Source organism: Gymnoscopelus braueri, assembly GCF_963280865.1.
Source record: "Gymnoscopelus braueri genome assembly, chromosome: 1".
NCBI classification, from domain to species: domain Eukaryota; kingdom Metazoa; phylum Chordata; class Actinopteri; order Myctophiformes; family Myctophidae; genus Gymnoscopelus; species Gymnoscopelus braueri.
In genome coordinates, this window is record NC_137603.1 from 18,162,065 (window position 1) to 18,171,171 (window position 9,107).

Below are 9,107 nucleotides of genomic sequence, written 5' to 3' on the forward strand. Positions count from 1 at the left end.
TCATGTATGTTTCATAATGTAATACTTTATATCTGCAAAGTAATTAGTAACCAAAGTTTTCAAATAATTGTAGTGGAGTAAAAGTACAATATTTGCCTCTGAGATGTAGTGGAGTAGAAGTAAAAGTATAGACAATTGGAAATACTCAAAATTGTACTTAAGTACAGCACTTGAGTAAATGTACTTAGTTACTTTACACCACTGTGAAAAGCTGAAATAAAAGCATTATTCCTACTGGACATATATACTGTAGAATGCATACATTAATAATCCACAATTCACTTTCTAATGTTCTCTCTGGAATATAATAGTCTCACCGATGGTTGATGTTTCTTTTCATGATTCCCAAGGCAACTGAAACTCCAGTGATGATGACAGTGATGCTTATCACTGCTGTAACCATGTACATATTGGTAGGAGAAGCATTGTCCTCTGGATGCTCTTCTGTCACTGTGAAGGACACACATTGATAAAACTTTATCATCAAGCCATGGTGTCACTTTGGGTAATAAAGAGATTCCTTGGTCTTTCATTATATGTTAACAGTACAGAGCAAGGATCCTAATAGGCAGGTTATCAATTGAAATCAAGGAACATGTCAAGTGCACAGTTGAGTTGTAATCACTATAGCTATGGCTTTGTTGGCCTGATTTGCTGTAGTCTACAATGCACATTGGGTAGTATTGTATATAACACCGGAGGACCAATATTTATGATTTAAAAAAATCTTCATGAGACCATCCAAACTGTTCACCCTTATTTGATGACAGTGGTCAGTGATACACATTAAATAAGTCCATGTTATCTTGCTAAGTAAAAAAGTCTGTTGATGAATACAATGACTCCATTACAAAAATACAAAACCAATCTAAAATGACTTACTGTTCACAGTAACGTTGAGTCTGACAAAATGCGTTCCTTGATGGAATGCACACTCACAAGTATAGATCCCATTATCTGCTGGTGTTAGTTTGTTGAGGTGTAGAAACATTCTCTCATTCTGTTTCAACAGTGAGAATCTGGAGTCACAAGAAGAGCCCGTGTTGCCATTCTCATAGTGATACAGCAGGTAGCAGTCTTCTCCTCCATTGTTGATATTACATCTTATACTTAAGATGACATCGAATGATTGATTGGAACATATTGGAGTGACATCTGGTTCTTCTCCAATGGTTTTCACAAGAGACACTGCATTAGGAAATACATACATTTTAGTGACTAAGAAATTTCTGTATTGTATTTGAACTTTTCACATAAGAACACATACACAATAACATTATAAAAAGAAAAACTAAACTAAAAAACTAGAAGAACAACAAAAAAACAGACATGGTCATAATTTTTCTTCACATATTACAAAGTAACAGAACTATCTATTAATACAGGTCCTAAAGGATTGCCTCCCATAAAATGTATGAACCTTTCTCATATTTCTTGAAAGATAGCAGATTTCCCTTTAATGGCAAAAGCCAATTTCTCTAGTGCAAGACAATTTGATAATTCTCTGTACCATTGCCTGATGTCTGGCTTATCTGAGTTTTTCCAAAAGAGTGTAATTGTATGTTTAGCCTGGAGAAGAGAGCATATAATCATACTCTTTCTTTTTACTGTTAACTTTGAGATTACCAGGAAATACGCCCAGAATGCACAGCTGTGGGCAGATAGGGATATTCTCTGAGATTATCTGGGATAATATACCTCTTTCCAAAACTTCATGATCTCTGGACATTGCCATAAACAGTGAAATAGTGTAGCCCTCTCCACATTGCACTTTACACATTGGTCTGGAATATTAGGATCAAAATGATGAAGTAGTAGTACAGACTTGTTTCTTAACCAATAGACATCGAGAGCAACACATGAAGTCACTGCACTTCGAACGAAAGATTTTGCGTTCAGAAATATTATTTTCGTCATACAAAATCCACAGGTAGAAATATTTAAAGGATATACCATTATGAAACGTAAAGGCCTACTGTAATTAATATATTTTATACGTTTCAAAACAAATATAACAGGTTTTTTTGGAGTGAAGCCTGTAACTTAAACATAAAGTATCCTCTCTACAATGAATGCTAGCTCAGTTGATAACTGCCATCTTAGATTCTGCATGACCAACTGATATAGGCCTAGTAGTTGGCCTACAGTATAATCTTTAACATAGTATGTGAGAAGTTAGACTTTATAAACGTCCTACCTTCAGAGGAGTGACATAAATCATCAAGCAAGATGAGAAGAACCAGTATTTGTAAGAATTTAAAAGGGTTTCCAGTCATGATGACCAGCATTCAGCAGGTTGTTCTGTTCATGAAATAAAATGACATAAGGAAGTGGTCTCACTGAAACTGTGTAGGTGTTGGGTGGTGGCATCACAAAACACAGTATACAGTATATTTACGGTCGTGGTATGAATCAAAGAAGTACAAAACACTATGTTATGATGCAGAAATCCAGTTGCCAGGGAAACACTTTTTTGTTTGATTGAATTCTTTATTAACAGCTTGCAAAAAAAAAAAAGCACAGAAAGTACAGTTTAATCCAAATACAATGCTAAAAGGATTGAACCCAAGAAAGCACTAGGCTTGTTTCCATTGGGGTCCTGTGTATTCAATTCATAGAAACATTTAGTGACAGACAAATATATAGTACTATGCAAAAGCATCATATAAATGAGTTAGTAATCTATATGAAGGGGGGGGGGGGCATTTCTGTTGATAGGCTTGAATTTTTTTTACAGGGGCCAGTTCCGAATTGCAGCCACCTGTAAGTGCTCTTTTAGAGCGGTACACTGAGTTCAAATATATACATAAATGGTCATTTAGTTGCTGTTCTTTTGTTTTAGTTTAACAGTGAACCAATATCATCGCTGCACACCTATAGTAACTTATCCAACCCATAGTTAGACCCCTTGTGTTGTTTGCTTTCATGTAGACATCATGCATAGAGACAGGAAACAGGCTAGTGAGGGGGAGTTAAGTGTTAACCACAATGGTAGAATGAGTTATCAGATGGTTCAGTATCATAAGAACACTTATTGTACAATAAAACACTGTTGCAGGGATCAAACCTGAGACCGTGGCAACTATAATCCACACATTATTTATTCTTAAAGGAGCACTATACACCCAGTTTCAATCATATCTTCATATAATTGGTCCTCACTATTGCTCATTTAAAGACCAAAGACATCGATTCCAAGCTCATAGAAACTACAGCCTTTCTCTTAAAGTTAGCATGCTGGACATAGAAGCCATTGTTCTTGCATCAAAAAAGGCAGGTTTGTTAACTGTCCACAGCCCTCCTCTGAGACACAGAGTGACAGAAATGGTGCCATCTTATGAGCATTAGTGACGAGTCACGACCAATTATAATATGAACATAGGTTGAAAATGGGTGAAATGCTCCTTTAAAAAAAAAGTGTGGAATGAGTTAATATTCTATTCAATGGTAAATGGTGTTTTCTTGTTCGGTTTATATGAGAAAAGTTTATTTAACTTCCTTGTAACTTGTAACTTGGGTTCGATTCCCAGCCAGGGCCTGATGGAGGGGAAGGGAACTGGTTGGAATAACGTGTTCCTTCCACACGCTACGTCCAGCTGGTAAAAATGGGCAGATGTAACATTACCCCAATCATATCCAAAACTGTTACTTTTCAGGATTCAAATGTATCAAAAATTCTAAAGTATCAAAAGTTGCCGCGTTTTGAGCACTTTTGTGAGACGCTGTAGTATCATCAAGTAAGGCGTTTATTTACGAGGTAAAAACACAAAAAGAAAATGGAGATATGAGGTTTCTGCCCGACAGCAACGACAGCTATAACTTGACCGTTGCACAAAGCTCTGTATCATTCTGGTAAACACTAAACAGGTGTTTGAGGTTTGGGCAGGGTGAATAAAGCATGTTGTCTGTCTGTATGAAGGGGTGTATAGGGCTCCAACAAGGTGTTTCAATATTAGCCTCCTGCACCCACCATCACAATTCACGTTACAGTCCTAATATGTCCAGTCTGTTCTCTCATCTCTATTTGAATAACAGACCTTTAGACACAAAAAATACACTCAGGGCGCGCTCCCACCAAGAGTTGGCTGGCCGCTGTTTGCAGAATCTGCCAATGCATTGTCAATGCAAATGCGTTGATTCACGCAAGAGCAGATTTTTCCGCTAGTCGCGCAGACCTTGCGTTTATCTGCTCTCCGCGACTAAGCATAAAACTGCTGGAGGCAGGAGCAGATTTTCTCGCTCTGTCCAATCGGGTGAGTGGAAGGCGGACTGTCTCAAGACTCAGGAAGCAACATGGTGCTCAAGGCGCGAACAGCCCTCTTGCATGTTGTTGAAGGCAAGGGGCCGGGGGGGGCGGGGCTCTTTCCTCTACAATAGAAGAGTTAGGACGTCATATTCTAATACAACCCGAATTTGAGCACAGGCCCCAGTGGCGCACCTAGCTAATCATTGGACTGCCGATCCACTACCTCTGGGAGTCTGGTTTCGACTCCCGCTTGGGACAATACTTTTTCAAACAACCGCAGACTATTTTTTTCGCCGATAAAGTATAGTTTTGGACCATGACGGAGGCGCGCCGACTCAGCAGACCTTGAGGCCGAGGAGTCGTGCCCGAGCGCCTCCAGGCGCGAGTGCCCGCGACGACCGGCCGATGGTCTGCTAGTCGACTAAGCGCCGTCCGAGTTATGTACCGATAGGCACAGAATCGTAAATAATATTGGTGGGGACTGCGTTTGCCCCAACTGCCACTCACTGCACCAACTTAGCCCGCCAGTCCCGCCCCCTTGTGCTCTCTCCCCACCCGCCACCCCCGCCCCCCCCCCCCGGCCCCTTGCCTTCAACAACATGCAAGAGGACTGTTCGCGCTCAAGGCAGCAGGCAGTGCGGGCTACGGGGAGGGTCCTGAAAGTGAGTGACAGGCGCGACACTCCGGTTTTTTTTTAATCCGCTGGCTGCAAAAAACTGTGGCCGCGCACAACCTGCGTTTAACAGCGGCCAGCCAACTCTTGGTGGGAGCGCGCCCTCACAAGGTACAATATATCTTGCATATAGAAATACCAGAACACAGTCAAAGTAAAAAAGTCTGATCATTCATTTCATGAAGAGGACAAAAATAACAACGTCAGGTTTTGTTCTACCACTGACAGAAGAGTAGGACCGAAATTGTAAGGGAATATTCCTCAGAAATCTTGTCACCATACATGTTGGCAAGGGTATAAGCTTTTTGAAACAAATAGCAGAAATCTTAGTCGACACTTTAGGGACAATTACCAGCATTTTCCCTGAAGTTATTTTTATGGATAGTAGTTCAAATGGTGGTTGTATTCCATTAACCTTCTTTTATCACAACAACCATTGCATTTTAATCCAATCGGTGGCCATTTTCTCCGTGTTTTTGCCATATGCTTTCTGTGATAGTTCCCTATATTATTATGTTATTTGTTGTGTAGTTGCTATAGAGCGTGCCAAAAATCCTGAAGGGGGCGTCAACAAGTGTCTTTTGGTAGCGGCGGACATCTTTGAGGGGTAAAAACCAGGTTGACTTAACATCGCCCAATGCCACGCCCAATTTCACCTTCTTAAGTTTCACTTAAAGGGATATTTCACTTTCAAAAAAACTTTTGCTCATTTTATCGTCTACTCAGGCCGTTTTGAACCCCCCAGACAGTTTTTAAGTTGCTCGATTCAGTATATAGATATTTGATATTCATTTAATCAGACACGCCCCCTTCCTATACAAACCCATTGTAACTTCAAACTGTAACCATGTTAGATTCATCAAAAACACCCGTCCTTGGTTCTGGTGACTCATACCGGCCCCCTAATACGCGAGGGGGCTGTGTTTTTTCAATTAATTTTCAATTATTTTTAATATATATTTTTTTTAATGAAAAAAATAAAATACAATAAAAAAATAATATAAAATAAATGAAAGAAATGTCCGGAAAAACACGGCCCCCTCACACATTAGGAGGGCAGGGTGAGTCACCAGAACCAAGGACGGGTGTTTTTGATGAATATAACATGGTTAAAATGAAGTTTGAAGTTACAATGGGTTTGTATAGGAAGGGGGCGTGTCTGTTAAAATGAATATCAAATATCTAAATACTGAATCAAGCAACTTAAAAACTGTCTGGGGGGTTCACAAAGGCCTGAGTAGACGATAAAATGACCAAAAGTTTTTTTGAAAGTGAAATATCCCTTTAAGTTATGTGCTATGGAGTTGTGTTTGCTTTGCCTTTCTAATTGTTGTTTCTATGTGGTTCCTTGGACTTGGGGAGCAGAGTGATGCAGATCATCAGGCTAATTGGCGTGCACCTGAGCCCGGGTGCTCACGCCCTATTCACCTGTTTCCTAGGCTGTGTGTTTTCCACTTCCTGTCGATTTGATCCAATGAAATCCAATGAAACTGGTCAGATGACCAATGATATCCAATGAAATCGACAGGAAGTGGAAAACACACAGCCTAGGAAACAGGTGAATAAAAGGCCTGCTCCCCAATCTTTCGGCATTTCCCTGTCTTCTGCACCTCCCTGACCTGCACTCCTTCCAACATTTGTTAATACAACACTTGTACCCACACTACACCATACACTCATTACATTACTGACTTCCACACCTCATCTGTTTAATTCTAGTCTGTTTATTGGGGTTTCTTTTGTTCAGTAATAAAGACGATGTATACTTTTTACACTGCCTCGCCCTTGTTTTTGCTATGTTACCTGGTTCCCCTAGGCCAGTGTCATAACATTTGAACTACGCGACCTTATCGGTTATCTGGCATTATCACCAATCGGATTAAAATGCTTCTTATTGAACAATACGGAAAATAGGGGTACTTCTGAGGGCCCGTCCAGAATTGTGACATCAGTGGCCATAGGGTAAGCACTTTATACTTGAAGTCTGATCGTTTATGTAGATGTACGGGCTAAAAGGGGAGAGATTGCAAACACCAGGTTGAAGTTCATCCATGACGGTCCGTCGTGTGATCCATGGCTAGCATACGAGTGCGCACTGCCCTCTTGTGGCCATTTTAAGAATATACTCATTTACAAACTAACCAACCTGTACTGTTGTACCACCACCAGATCACTGTAATAATCGGCGTAGAAAGTCTGTGTGTGTGCGTGCTTGCAAGTTTAAAAAAAGTTAGTGCAAAGATTCTCCCGTCCTCTTGGCCAATAATGTTGATTGCATTGACACGTGGAGTGAAGTCACATTCGCGGCCTCTACTGCGAAAAATCCCTGCAGCATCCGAGGAGACACGGAAATTAAAATAGCCAATATTCAGTGGTGGAAAAACGTACTCAAATGTTTTACTTAAGTAAAAGTATCAATACTGCAATGTAGAACTCCTGTGTTACAAGTAAAAGTCCGGAATTCAAAAAGTACAAAAGTATTGGTATCAAAATGTACTTAAAGTGCCAAAAGTAGAAAGTTTTTGCAGAATTGTCCCATTTCACAAGTTTTCAAATGTATACAAATATTGTAGTTCGGCTATTTTCAAATGGCCGAAGTAGGGCTGAAGTGGGTATGTTTTGTAATAATAATCCAAACAAAGTAGCAAGTAACTCAAGTTTTCAAATAATTGTAGAGGACGAGTAAAAGTACAATATTTGCCTCTGAGATGTAGTGGAGTAGAAGTAAAAGTACAGAAAATCGGAAATAATCCATGAAAGTAAAAATACCTCAAAATTGTACTTAAGTACAGTACTTGAGTAAACGTACTTACTTTCCGCCACTGACCGCACGCCACCACACATCATTAAAAGGAGTGGCCGTTTTGTTTCGGTTCGACAACAACCAGGCGATTTCTTGCAGTTGCAGCTCTACTGAAAAGGTTAGTAGCTAACTTTAAACAACGGCCTATAATGTATTGATGCTGTTATCTGCAACTAAACTTCATTTTGAAAAGCTGGTTGGTCGACTTTATTGAATAATCATTTAGTAACGACGCCCATTTCAACGGAAACGGGCGTCTGTTTGTTTTTCCTTCTCACCTCTGCTGCCCCTCGTTCGCTGTCCGTGGTGCTGAAGAGGGCACTAAGTGCAGGAACAAACCCTCAAAAAGAGTCATAGGCCTATTTGAGATACCCATACCCTACCCGGGGTAGAACTAAACGTGACGTTGGTATTTAATATCGTTAAGATGTCCCCTTCATGAAATGGATTGTCACAAGTTTCATAACTTCTTCTGACCATCCATGAAGAGGACAAGTCAAAGTTATGAAAAAACAAGGTCAGGTTTTGTTCTACCCCTGACAAAAGAGTAGGACCAGGATTACATCACTTTTAGCTATTTAATTTCTGCCTGTAATAAGGCCTTATATAAAATGCTACTGATTTACAATAGAACCGAATATTGGCTTCTTGGTTGCTTTGGGATGTTGGGACATTGGTCTGTTAGACCAAGTATCATGTAAAAACAACCAGCAGGTAGAAAATGACAAAGGATTGACTTGGAACTAGGAATGTTTTTTTTTTGGCCTATGTGGTGAGTCACTTCATGGATACATTTCATGACTTTTGCAGTAGGCTAAAAGTAAAACTTGTGACAATCCATTAAAGATATGATAAAACAATGTCACGTTTTGTTCTACCCTGGGTAGGGTAGAACAACCCTTTGACTATAGGTTCTGGGCCCTTTGTTTTCTTCATCTGGCCTTACCAGGATATGTTTTGTTCACATTATGTTATATCCACTTTATGAGCATTTGAAATCAAAATTTTACATTTGTAAACGTTGATAACTCAATACAAATAGAATATGTATTGCCACTAGTCATCTACATTTTCTACATTTGGATCTGTTGGGCAGTGAGAGAAGGGCTCTCTGGGGTCATGTGATCAAGATGTATCAGTCTTCAGATTCCATTCCAATTGACGATGACTGCCTTCTTAATTTTGCGGGCCCTAGGTAGACCTGGCCTGGCAGAGACCTGAGCTCAGAGGAGAGCACTTTTCTAGTTTATTCATGTATTTATTTATATTTGTGTATTTTGCTGTTCTTTCTTTTAAAGATTATTTTGATTTTACTTTCCTTTTGTCTTGGAAGAGGGGGGGTCTGTAATGTATTTCCAAACATGTATATCATCATCAAGTAGAGA

General features: G+C 39.8%; 1 protein-coding gene across 1 annotated transcript in view; it reads right to left on the reverse strand.

Annotated features, from left to right (window-relative positions):
• cUnh15orf48 (chromosome Un C15orf48 homolog) overlaps positions 1 to 7,775 on the reverse strand; it is a 70,028-nt gene extending 62,253 nt beyond the window's left edge. Inside the window, exon 1 of the mRNA XM_080424814.1 lies at positions 7,733 to 7,775. The gene's annotated coding sequence lies outside the window, so the exon portion shown is untranslated. The remainder of the gene's footprint in view (positions 1 to 7,732) is intronic.
• Between the last annotated feature and the right edge of the window lie 1,332 nt (positions 7,776 to 9,107).